A 12049-nucleotide genomic window follows, 5' to 3' on the forward strand; every position below is an offset into this window, starting at 1 on the left:
TTGTTGGCAGCCGGCGTGCCCCGAAGCCGCAGCTTGCCTCTCGTCTAAAGCCCGTCCGCGATCGCGAAACCGCGGGAAAACGCGAGAAAGCGCGTCCAAGGTCAACCCCGCCAGGCGCTCGCCGCTTATTTTCTTGCGCTTTGCCGCGCTCTCGCTTGAGCGGTTTCGCGCGCTTTCCCAGCCTTGGATAGAGATTCTTAGGTAAGGTTGTCAAGAAGGCGGGGTATAAAGTGCAGCGCAGTAACTGTCTCTCAAGAGAGGACGCTTCAACCGTGCGGCACAAGGGCTCTCTGCCTTGCCTTCTATTTTCGCTTTCTTTCCCTCGTCATCGTCTTCCCCCCCCCCCCCCCCTATCGCGCCGTTTTCGTTCTTTCCCGCTCATTTTCTTGTTTCTTCCGGCGGGCACGGCGCGTTTTTAGGCTTTGAGCCGGCGACAGTGTGTTTTCTCGCTGTCGTCTCGGAGCGCACGTGAAAATGGGGCTAAGTGAGGACGCCTGTTTTGCCTCAGGCGTGGCGTGGCGGGAGCGCTACGAGGCATTGCAGACAAGATTAGATCTTTTTGTTTTTTTGTCTTTCGGTCTCTTCGACAGCTTACGTCGTTCCGATGGTGTGTCCTAAAGCACTTTTTGGGTGTCCCGGTTAGCAGTTAACGCTGACTTGTAAAACGCGTGCGCTTAGGTACAGTTGTCGTTACGGTCGCCGTTTTCGTCGCTGTCTTCGTCGGCTGTTGGCAGCGTTCAACCACGCTACCGAGACCTGTGCGTTCGTTGGACGGGCTGTTTGCAAACAGTCGCCTTTTCGTCACATGACGCATGCTGCAGGACTCGGCGTGTCGAAACAATATGCCTCGGAAGGCACGTGTTGCGGGAAGTTCATTATTGTTCTTTGTTGCGTATACTTGAACAAGATTCCAGAGCTCCTATAGTTCGTGTTATTCGTGTGCGTCATCTGTCGGTGTGGTAGTACAAAAAATATTTAGGCAACAAGTTCTCTTCCATATCTGCTGACGTGACCTTTGATATTTACTAATGCAAGCAACAATGCTGCATACTATATGAGAGCATAAGAGTTGTTTAGACCCGAAAAGATGCTCTAGGATGTCAGTCTATCCGGTATCATTAAATAAGGGAGGTACGACGATTTTTGTGATATTGTATTAGCTTTACAACTAGTGTATTACCAGAAAAACGTTTCAGTATCCCAGGCAGACGGCAGCGATAAAAGTTCCGCTCAGTGGAAATGCTTTGCCCGCTTCCCTTTCCGAACAAGTCGGTATTATCACCTTGAAGCCCTCTTCACCTGACTTCAGGACATCGGACCAACCACAGCAAGTTAAAATAAGGTTAAAAGGAGTGGTGAAGGGGCCAGTCATAAAAACTTCACCCCAGAACCACACCGCCCTGTTTTAACACTAAGAGTTCTTGGCGTTGCTCTACCCATGTTGCGGGTAGAGCGACAGAGAGGATAGAAAGGAAAATCAGGGAGGTGGACCAGACGCCTGTCCAGTTTGCTACGCTATAAAAAGGTAAGGATGATAACGGATGAAAAGAAAGAAGAGAGGGAGAGAACACTGGGCAGGCCGCTTTGGCTGAAGGTGCATATCGACACAGCGGTTGATCGTTGAGTCAAACCGCAATCCGATGGAAAGTTGGGCGATTTGGTATAACTGGACTCCCTAGACACAATATGCGCTGTTGCTAGAAAATGTTGGTAACTGATGTCTGCAGACTTCGGGAACTGCGGCTTCGCGTGTAGCTTCCCGAGCTTCACACATTGACTGCGAGGACAAAGGTGCCAAGGACAGACATATGTCAAGGACAAGGAAGTTGTGGAGATCGCGACCGCTGATTCTTTGCCTACACTCCCAGGGCGATATCCATTTTCTGGCTTGCAAAGCGCAGCGACAGCATGAAACTTCCCATCAGCTCCTGAGGAACTGCCAGACCAATACCGGGCAAGTGTTGGTCCCATTACAGTCACTAGTTGATGCTCTTCGCATGTTTTACTGCGTAAGCTGTTATTGGTTCGTTCCAATAGCCGTTCTGGTTGGCGATGTCCGTCGCTGGTTTCTGTCGCAGCTATCGCCGGGAATGAGAAAAAGGAAAACACCCAGTTCCTGCCGGGATGGAACCCGGGAACGCTGCGCGGGAATTAGCAACTCTAACACTGAGCCATGCCAGCGCTTGCTAACTTGCAGCGGAAGTATTCCCTACAAATGCGTCCTGGCGCGCAAGGAGACACTCGTTCTCACATGCGTGCCACGTAGCGTCTAAAAGTGCGCCTTTTGCATTGCAGTTGCCATATTACTACACCAGGTGGCACGCCATGTAGCACTTCACAGGTAGCGGTACAAGGTAGGTAGAGAAGTCGTTAGGAAGAAAAAGAAGATCATGAAGATGTATACGCAAGTCCTAGGATGAAGAACGTGTAACTGCATGCAGCGTTTGCATGCTGCATGTAGCTTCACCTAGTTAACTCAAGCAGGTTAGGCGGCTATTTGTCACCGCCCTGTTGAAAGTGCATGCCAATCAATCATCGCCATCAACAACAGCAGCAGCAGTGTCAAGGGACGTGACATGTGCGCCGCGCAGTCTTGGTACGTATGTTTATTCTTCGGTGCACGTTATGGGGCCTCCTCGCAAGGTACGAACCGCTGCTGAAGAAGCGAATCGTGCAGCTACGCGCGCGGCTACAACCTGGCAACGTCCGGCTCAGCAGACCGCTGTGCAGAGAGCAGGACAAGCCGAAGCTCGCCCTCGAGGCCGGGCGGACCGTTCACATCGTTCTCGTGCAAACCACGCCAAGAGACTTCGCCGCGAAAACCCTGCGGTGCGGGCTGCCGAAAATGGAGCTGCTATACAGAGCCGCTCCTGGAGCTTACGCTGCGATTGTGCTGCTTGTGCCGCGCAGGCCTGTGGCTTGGTTTACTAAATGGCTTACACCATCAGCACTCAGCATTTACAAGTGCTAGATGCCGCGGCGCATCTAGTAATTGCATGTTTCCGTTAGGCGTCATGACTCGCCCGCTGTCATCAGTTAGCACAAAAATCATAAGTTCATCGACAAGCCACTATAATTCTAGAGGCATAAGTTTTTGTCTTTCTTACGTCAACAGGTTTACGCAAATCGGCTTCTGACCACACTTGGGAAGTTCATTACGTTGTCTTGCTACGAATTCATTAACTCTTCAACCTGCGGCGACCAGAGCAAAGTTCGCGTTTATGCGTCCACGGACGTCCCATGTGTTCCTGACGCGGTGCTGACCCACGACGAAAACCGCGTTGCGAGGAACTATCTAGCCTTGCTTGGAGCTTTGAAAAGTGTCACAAGGTGGCCCTGCATGCACGTGTAAGGCGAACAATTAAGTGTGTGCGACAAGGGCAAGGCGACGTCACACTGATGGCGACACAGCAATGAGCATCACGATGAAGAGTGATAAACAGTTGCAAGAACGACAGTGACATGACAACTACTCATGATGAATGCGATGGCGTGACGAAGAAGACAACGACTGTGACGTTGTGACGATGACGCGCCCATTACGGCAAGAATGCGGCACAAGAACGGTGGCCTGACGACTTAATTGCAGTCACAGCACCAAAAATTTTGTACATTGAAATAAGTGGACAAAGATTTACAGTGACTCTAAGATGGCTATTAGACACTTTACCAATGGCTTTATAACCAAAAGGGCTGCCCAGCTGATCGGTGAGTTGGACAGCCAAGAGATCGAAATCCGCTGGTTTCCTGCGCACATGGGGTCTGTCGATACATCTCGGAAGAATTTAAACGAGATGGCTAACGCAGCTGCACGAGGACTTACTATCCGTGCACTACGTGACCAGGACCTTAATAATATACAGGAGGTGAACAGGGACCAATTACTTACATATAATGAAATCACGAGGCATTACTACATGAACAGAAGGGAATTCCCAGTGCCACACGCTAAGCTCAATAGAGCTCAAGCGGTGACTCTGAGATTGTTGCAAACAAGAACTTATCCAAGTCCAAACTTTATTAACATGATATATCCTGGAAGAGAGATAGCAATCAATTGCGAGAAGTGTAATGGCATCATTACTCTGGATCACATGCTTTGGCAGTGTCCTGTGGCTTTCACAGACTGTGTCAAGGAGAGAGACTGGTGGCGGCGAGTCCTACACAGTGGAGTTCTTTCCGATCAAGTACAGGCCGTCCAGAAGGCCCATGATACGGCGGTAAGGTTAAACCTTACTGTCCCGACGTGGGAGCCGCCTGCGTCAACCTAAGGGTTGATCTTCAGGACATTAAATAAAGTTCATCATACCATACCATACCATTGAAACATGTCCAGCACATGCATCGTAACAACGACGATGACGTAGCTGGTTGCACGTGATGACGACGACAGCGACGACGTCGATATGACGGCTACAACGTCTTGAAGACGACGGCGTACCAACTACAATGGCGCAACGAAGACGTAGTAACAACGACGATGGCCTGGTGGCAATGGCACGAGAATGACGACCAGGGCATCGACACGGCGAAGACGACACGATCGATTAGTTATGGAGGTGATTGGCGAAAGCGGCAATGAAGCAAGACGACGACAACAACGGCATGCGATGACGTCAGTTAAAACCACAGAAAGACAACAACGATGGCAATAACTTAAAATTATGCTTTAGATAACTTTAAAATTATGCAAATGCTACGTAGCAGGACAGAACCAAGGTAATTTTGTTTGCCGTCGATTGGAGATACCCAGATTATGTTTTGCATTGGCATGATTAGATAATTAACCTTGATTAATTAATCAACTTCTCAATTACTATAATCAACGAGAAGTGTCAGCGAGAAAAATTGTACAGCCACATGAGAAACTCCCAATACAGATTTATGTTCCTCAATACGGGCTACATAAATGCGTTCTTCCGAGCGTGAAAGAAGCCCGCGAATGCACACAAAATGGCCGCGCGACAGGACGCTCGACGCACTTTGCGTCGAGAAAGGAGCCCGGTGGCCGCATGACGCGTGAAGCATTCGGACGCTCCGGCGCTCCTTGCATTTCGGAGGCCACATGCAGGCTTCGGAGTGGCGGCGCTAGGTGGCGCCGTGTGTTCTTAGGGAAGCGCGAGAGAGGAGTCCCCCTGCAGTACACGCCTCATACATAACTTGTTTTCATGGTGGCAATAGACTGCGTCGCTATATTGATTGAACGCTAACGCATTACCCTCGACAGTCATCGTGAGATGGGTTATGCCGCAATTCTTTCGCTTCTAGGGTTTGCTGAAGATCCCTCGCGACCCTAAATTACCTCAACCTTCGAACTTTATCATATAATCGGTCCTAATACGCAATGATTAGGCGGTAAAAAAAAGAGCACTTCACTTCCTTCTCTACAAAGAAGAAATGACTGTCCCTTTTATGGGAACGTCCCAGGGAAAACACAACGTATTTCACTAGACTGCGATTAGGTAGAGTAAGGCAAGTTGTCATTTTCGTTTCGCTTCAGCCTTGATAAGCTCGAAACCTATCCTTTTCAGTCACGACGCACGCGTTTGTAGATGCAACCTATCTTTGTCATTACTGTGCAGTAGTTTCAAGAAATAGACAACGACCATCAAGCTTTGAGTAAAGTGAGAGTTCTGCTTTCCTAAAGTGCGCCCATTTCACTTCTGAGTGAAATGTATCGCTTCAGACGACCGGCCTGGTGAATGCACTACCCTGTTTGACGGGCTTCGTCATCCGATTGACGTCGTGCAGTCGGCCTCAGATCATGCATTCATTCATGATCATGCAGGCGTTTTCAGATCATGAACAGCAGGTTGCCATTATCTCTCAAGAGAAAAGTTTATAACAGCTGTGTCTTACCAGTACTCACGTACGGGGCAGAAACCTGGAGGCTTACGAAAAGGGTTCTACTTAAGTTGAGGACGACGCAACGAGCCATGGAAAGAAGAATGGTAGGTGTAACGTTAAGGGATAAGAAAAGAGCAGATTGGGTGAGGGAACAAACGCGAGTTAATGACATCTTAGTTGAAATCAAGAAAGAAGAAATGGGCATGGGCAGGACACGTAATGAGGAGGGAAGATAACCGATGGCCATTAGGAGTTACGGAATGGATTCCAAGGGAAGGGAAGCGTAGCAGGGGGCGGCGGAAAGTTAGGTGGTCGGATGAGATTAAGAAGTTTGCAGGGACAACATGGCCACAATTAGTACATGACCGGGGTAGTTGGAGAAGTATGGGAGAGGCCTTTGCCCTGCAGTGGGCGTAACCAGGATGATGATGATGATGATGATGATGATGATGATGAGTCGGCCTCAACATCATCGCCATACATGAGCCGTCATCCCATGGTCGTCATATATCATCCTCGTTACGCTGCTGTCATACGATCGTCATCCCATTGCCCTCTGCCGTCGCCGTTATACACCTTTCGTCATAAAGTCGCAGTCATTCCGTTTTCGCCACGCCGTCGTATTGAAGCTATCGTCACCCTATAGTAGTCATCGTGCCGTGGTGAGTGTTTAATCGTCATCATTCCAATGTCATACCCCCATTGTCGTCATGGTGTGATCGTCCTACCGTCGTCATTTCTGCGTTGCCGCACGCTCGGCAGTCACAACTTCACGTTTAGCTACATGTTATTTCCCGATGAAAATAGTGTGCAAATAACTAGGTCGTGTGCCCTGTGCCAGCAAATGGTCGTTCAACTAGAACAGCGTTCTTCGCTGACGCCGATAGCTTCGCTTGAACTGATTCCCACAGAGCGTGGGATCTGCATTTCTTTAACGTACGTTGCGCTGTTCAAGAAAGTTGATTTATGCGCTTGTGAAGACAACATTTCTTTTTTGCTTGCTAGAGGTGTAAGTTTATTAAGCTTAGTTTTTACAGGTCGATTGTTTCCGAAATATTAGGAAAAAGCACAGCTGTCCTTAATAAAAAAATTAAATCAATACGTGTAGTGAGCTCTATGAGCGGTGCCTGTGATGCGGACGATGCGAGCTCCTTCCGCAGTTTTATCAACGTGCCAGCAAATCTCATGCTATGTGGTGTTGCGTCGTTCCCAGAAAGTAGCACACGTATACCTTGAGCGGTGTGGTAAAAATGCAGTGGTAGCAAGAAAAACAACAAATACTAAGCAAACGAATGACAAGAAGGAATTTGGTAACATCTAAGCTCTCTTGTAGGTCGCAGAACACAAAACACAACTCTACAAAAAAATCAAGGACAGGGGGGGGGGGGGGGGGCAACTGAAAAGTTTGTACACATTTCACTGACTGACTGGACCACATTTTGACAGTTCCACATTTCACTGGAACTGACATTTCATGTTCACAGAACTGCAGTGTTCTATAGGGACGTGGCTATGCGGCTCTGGTTTATGATTCCATTCTTCTCGGCAATCACTCGTACCAAGCGGTGTGGATGCCCAGAAGAGTAATCGTCTGGGTGTGGCAAGTACCATCGCTCCTCTAGGGCACGTCGTGTCTCAAGAAAATCGAGTCGGTACAGCTTGTCCGCGAGTCGGTCGGAGAAGTTGAGAGTACCGGGAGCGTCCACCAAATGCTTCCAGAGCATCACTCCCCACTGCACTCTGCGGCCAACCGAGCTTTCGTAGGCGAAGTGCTCGTTTACGAAGATCACTCCTCCCTGGAGCAAGCGTTCTGTCTTGTCCCCGGAATCCAAGGCCACACGTGAGCTAATATTTTCGTGTGCAACATGGGCGATCATGGCGAGAGGTCCGCTCACGTAAGTTTCATCGACGGCGTAACCCTTGGCGAGCTTGGAAGCCCTGGACAGCTTCCGCATTGTGTCCATCGTCATGATCATGCAACGACCAGAACAGTAACGGGAGTACCTCTCTCTGTCGAGGTTGTCTTCCGAGATGCAGTGCGTGTTGGGAAGGTTACGTTTTACGCCCGTGTTCACCCGCACGACGCAGTGTATCGAGCTTTTTCTCGGTGACACCTTTTCGGCCAGGTATCGCCGCAGCTCGAACGGTTGTACGCCGATGTCGTCGTCGATCTTAACGACGACGCGCACGTTGGGACAGTGCTCGGTCACCCACCGCATGCCGCCGACGTACTTGTGGGCAGTGGAAACGTTGGTGTCCTTGTAGGGCACCATCACGACGTCCCCCGCGGCCTCCATTTCAAGTTTCGTCCAGAGGTTCACCAGGGGGTCGTCGTGCTCTTCAACGAAGAAGACGCCCGTCCAGTTGAAAGCGACGCGCGCTGCCTTTTCGAACAGAGTCTCGCGCAAGTGGACACGCAGCTTCCAATTCTTCGGCGCCGAGTGCACGAAGAACAGAGTGTCGACAGGTGGGCTACAGAGGTGGCGGACCGCCCAGCCGCCACTGTACGTTTCCTTGTCTGGTCCCGGCCCGTGCAACGAGTAGACCTGGTCCTCGCAGTGCTCCCGTCGCTCGTCTTCTGCACTGTTGGAGGTAGACAGCTTTATGTCGCGTTCATGTTGCTCGACTGCCAGATGGAACGAGCCAAGCGCATCCGTGATTTTCGCCTTCTGCACTACGGATATGAGGCACAGCAAAGTCGTCGCTCCGATGATGAGGAACCTCCGCGTGTTTCTGCTCTGAGGGAACGTCTTCATAATGAGTCTCATTGAGGGAGACGTAAATCATTGGATGTAGGGCCGCGTTGACGCTCGACAAGCCAGCCGCTCTTCTTCCTCTTCTTCAGCGTAGCTTCTGGCACATTCCCCCATTTGTGGCAAGGAAAATGAGTTCAGATAGAGAAAGAGCACAAGTAAACCAACATTATTTTAATTTATAATGTGAAAAGTAGAAAATATATGAATAGAGTTTTTCATTCCTTATGCTCACTTTGATTCATAAAGAGACTTCCGCGAAAGACACGTCTTATAGTGGACCTTTGTGTTTATTGTCATTGTTGTCTTTAATATATGGCACGTACTCACGAGGGGGCATTGGTCAAGGATAGCCGTGACCCGCCGTGGTTGCTCAGTGGCTATAGTGTTGGGCTGCTGAGCACGAGGTCGCGGGATCGAATCCCGGCCACGGCGGCCGCTTTTCGATGGGGGCGGAATGCGAAAACACCCGTGTACTTAGATTTAGGTGCACGTTAAAGAACCCCAGGTGGTCAAAATTTCCGGAGTCCCCCTCTACGGCGTGCCTCATAACCAGAAAGTGGTTTTGGCACGTAAAACACCATAATTTAATTTAAGGATAGCCATGGAAACATACGAGAATTGGTTCTTTCCCGCCCTGCTAGCTTAAAGATCGGTATTACCTAGACTTAAATAAAGTTACTTATAAATATTAAATATAATTTAAAAGTGGTCACGTCAACTTTTGACGAAGTCCCGCTAGAGCATAAAAAATCTATTCATACGTTAAGAGTCAGGAAAACGTGCTTCACATGTCCGTCTCCCTTTCTCAATCATGTGCTGATAGTCTGGCGTAGTTCCTTTTGGGCCCGACCAAAGTAACCCAGAGCTCGCAACCAAAATATAAAATACTAAGCAGCGAGACCGAAACGTTAATGGACGATAACCCTTCTCCTGAGTATGCCTATTTTCGGTATCACCTGTTCGGAAGATGAAGAAAAGTGTTCCGGTGATTCCACATACCCGACTGACGTACAAAAGTTCGATGGCGTGAGCCCACACCTACTCATCTAAAGGTTTAATTGCGCTATTGGACACCGTAGTAGGCTAATCGATACTTCGCATTGTCGTGGGGGACACGACCGGGCATCCAAAGTTGACTCTAAATCTCTTACAGCCCGGCCTTTCGACAGGTTAGTAAGACTTGCAGACTTAGCTAGCATAAGAGACAGAAGAGAATGAAGATGCGCTGTTCGTGGGGTGCGCACGAGCACGACACGGCGGTCACATGATAGGGTTCGGATAGTAAACGAATTAGATGTCTGATCCTGGTGTGGCTTTTCTACAGTGGTGGCCCCGGAAGCGTACACGAGTTCACCAGACATTCCACCAGCAGGAGACCTTCCAACCGCCTCCCGCGCAAGCCAGGCGGACGTGGCGATGGTCCAACTACTCGTGCCCCCGTTTTGCCGATTGCGGCTCGCTCAGTTGGAGGCGCTGTCCCACCTTTACCTCACTACCTCGGATACCACATGGTACTCCCACTTCCTCTCACCTCTGCCATCAGGTGTGGCTCAAGTGGTGGCCGACGTTATTGCCGAGCCACTGGGTGACATGCCTCTACCAACGCCTCAAGCAGAAGATCGTGGAACGCGCGGTGCCAGCCTAACGTGTGCGCCTACAGCAGATCTCCACCGGTAAACAGCTCGGCAACCGACGGCCTTCAGCGGCTGCTTTTTGGGGTGAGAGTGACGTCAGCGCGCACAGCACCCTGCTAAGGGAGTTAGTTGTTCCTGTAGAGCATGCATCCGTCTGTCTACTGTATCCGTTTGTGGATCATTATCTCGGAGTGTGGCGTCACACTGTGGGCCGCGCACTTAACCTGCGCCGGCGCGATGCGTCTCGAAAGCGGGTAACTGGCCTACAATACCGGGGCGTCGCACAGAGACCACGCCGTCGTCCATACCTTCCTAACGAAAGTCCCTTGCGTCGTGATGAGTTGCGAGTATTAGAGGTTGAAGGTACAGAACAGGGGGTTTATTCACATAGGAGAATTAGGCCAAGCTTATTTACAGGAAAAGGCACACTTCGACAGGCAGATGTATGGAGCGCAGTACATGTTACATCGTAGCACGCAGCTAGATCGCTCTCAGAGTATACTATATCCTATCTGAGCACACGTCGGCATTCTGGCAGAACTTGTAAGGTGGCTTCTCGAACAGCGTCCGTCTTCCCTAGGTCACTTGCTAGGGAAACAGGTCACGTCATCGTAGGCCAGTCCCACGCTCGGTAGCCGTCTCAAAACACCACCTCCCAGGAAGAGAAGATCCACACAAAGCACGCGCGCCGCCCCCGAGATGAACAGGGAAACGGGTAAGCAACTAAACCGGACACCAGCGACGACAAGGGAGAGGCCAGCGACAAAAGCTTCTGTGAAGGAAAGCCGCTCCTCAAGATACCCACCACTTCTTCACTGGATGAATGGCATGACATCAAGCCCGACTCATGGCGATAACACCTTGAGAAGCGCGTACAGCTTCGGAAGGCGGCTTCATATTGACGTCATGGGAGAGTGGAGTGGGTGCAAGAGACGCGCCCTTCTGTGGCGTGCCGAATTTGTCAGCGTTTCAGGATCAATAGAATGCTGTCCACGTCATTATTTCAATGAAGACGGCGTCCACTCCCCGGCTAATGCGCAAAACGTAATAAGCTCGTCTCCTCCGTGGGCCGGAAAATCTCGACTGGCCCGCGCTGACAACTGCTGGGTGGGAAATGAATGACTGGTGACCAAGACGACAGCTGGGCTTCAGTCAAAAAATGCAAACTGGAGATGCTTCCTACCATCTTACAACAGCCTGCACGGAAGAGTCGATCCCGGCAAAGAAACACCACACCGCGCGAAAGCTCCCGGCACCAAGTGTTAACCCACCAGGGTTCGCACTTACATGTTAATATAACCCTCTCAACTGTGACGCGATCAATTCGAACCGAGATCTGGTGCCGCCAAAGCATGTGTTCACGTTCCTTTGAGTTCAACGAGATTAGGCTCGCTCATAAGTTTTTATAACTCATACACAGGCTTTCTTGCTTTATGCCCCTGCAGGACAGTCTTTACCGGAACACCAGAACTAAACCTGTTGCGCAGATTACGCACTCGAGAGACACTTCTAAAAAACTGCGCTTACATGTAACTACTTCAGCATACGCTGTATATGAAACTCAAAATGTGGCCGCCTTCAACACAATAGTTGCGACTTATTGTTTCTTTGTGTCCACGCTGGGCCCACGCAATGGGATGGCAAAACGCTTTTTATTCCATGTTATGCACTCAAACTCGACTCCTAGAAACCAACGCGCTTAACCTTAAAGAAAAAATCGAAAGCACTGCTACCAAAGGTCAACTGATGCACACGCGCGTTACCATGGGCCTTGAGCAAGTAACCGCGCTGGAAAATAATTTACGCCCTTAT

This window comes from Dermacentor albipictus, chromosome 7 (assembly GCF_038994185.2).
Source record: "Dermacentor albipictus isolate Rhodes 1998 colony chromosome 7, USDA_Dalb.pri_finalv2, whole genome shotgun sequence".
Taxonomy (NCBI): Eukaryota; Metazoa; Arthropoda; class Arachnida; order Ixodida; family Ixodidae; genus Dermacentor; species Dermacentor albipictus.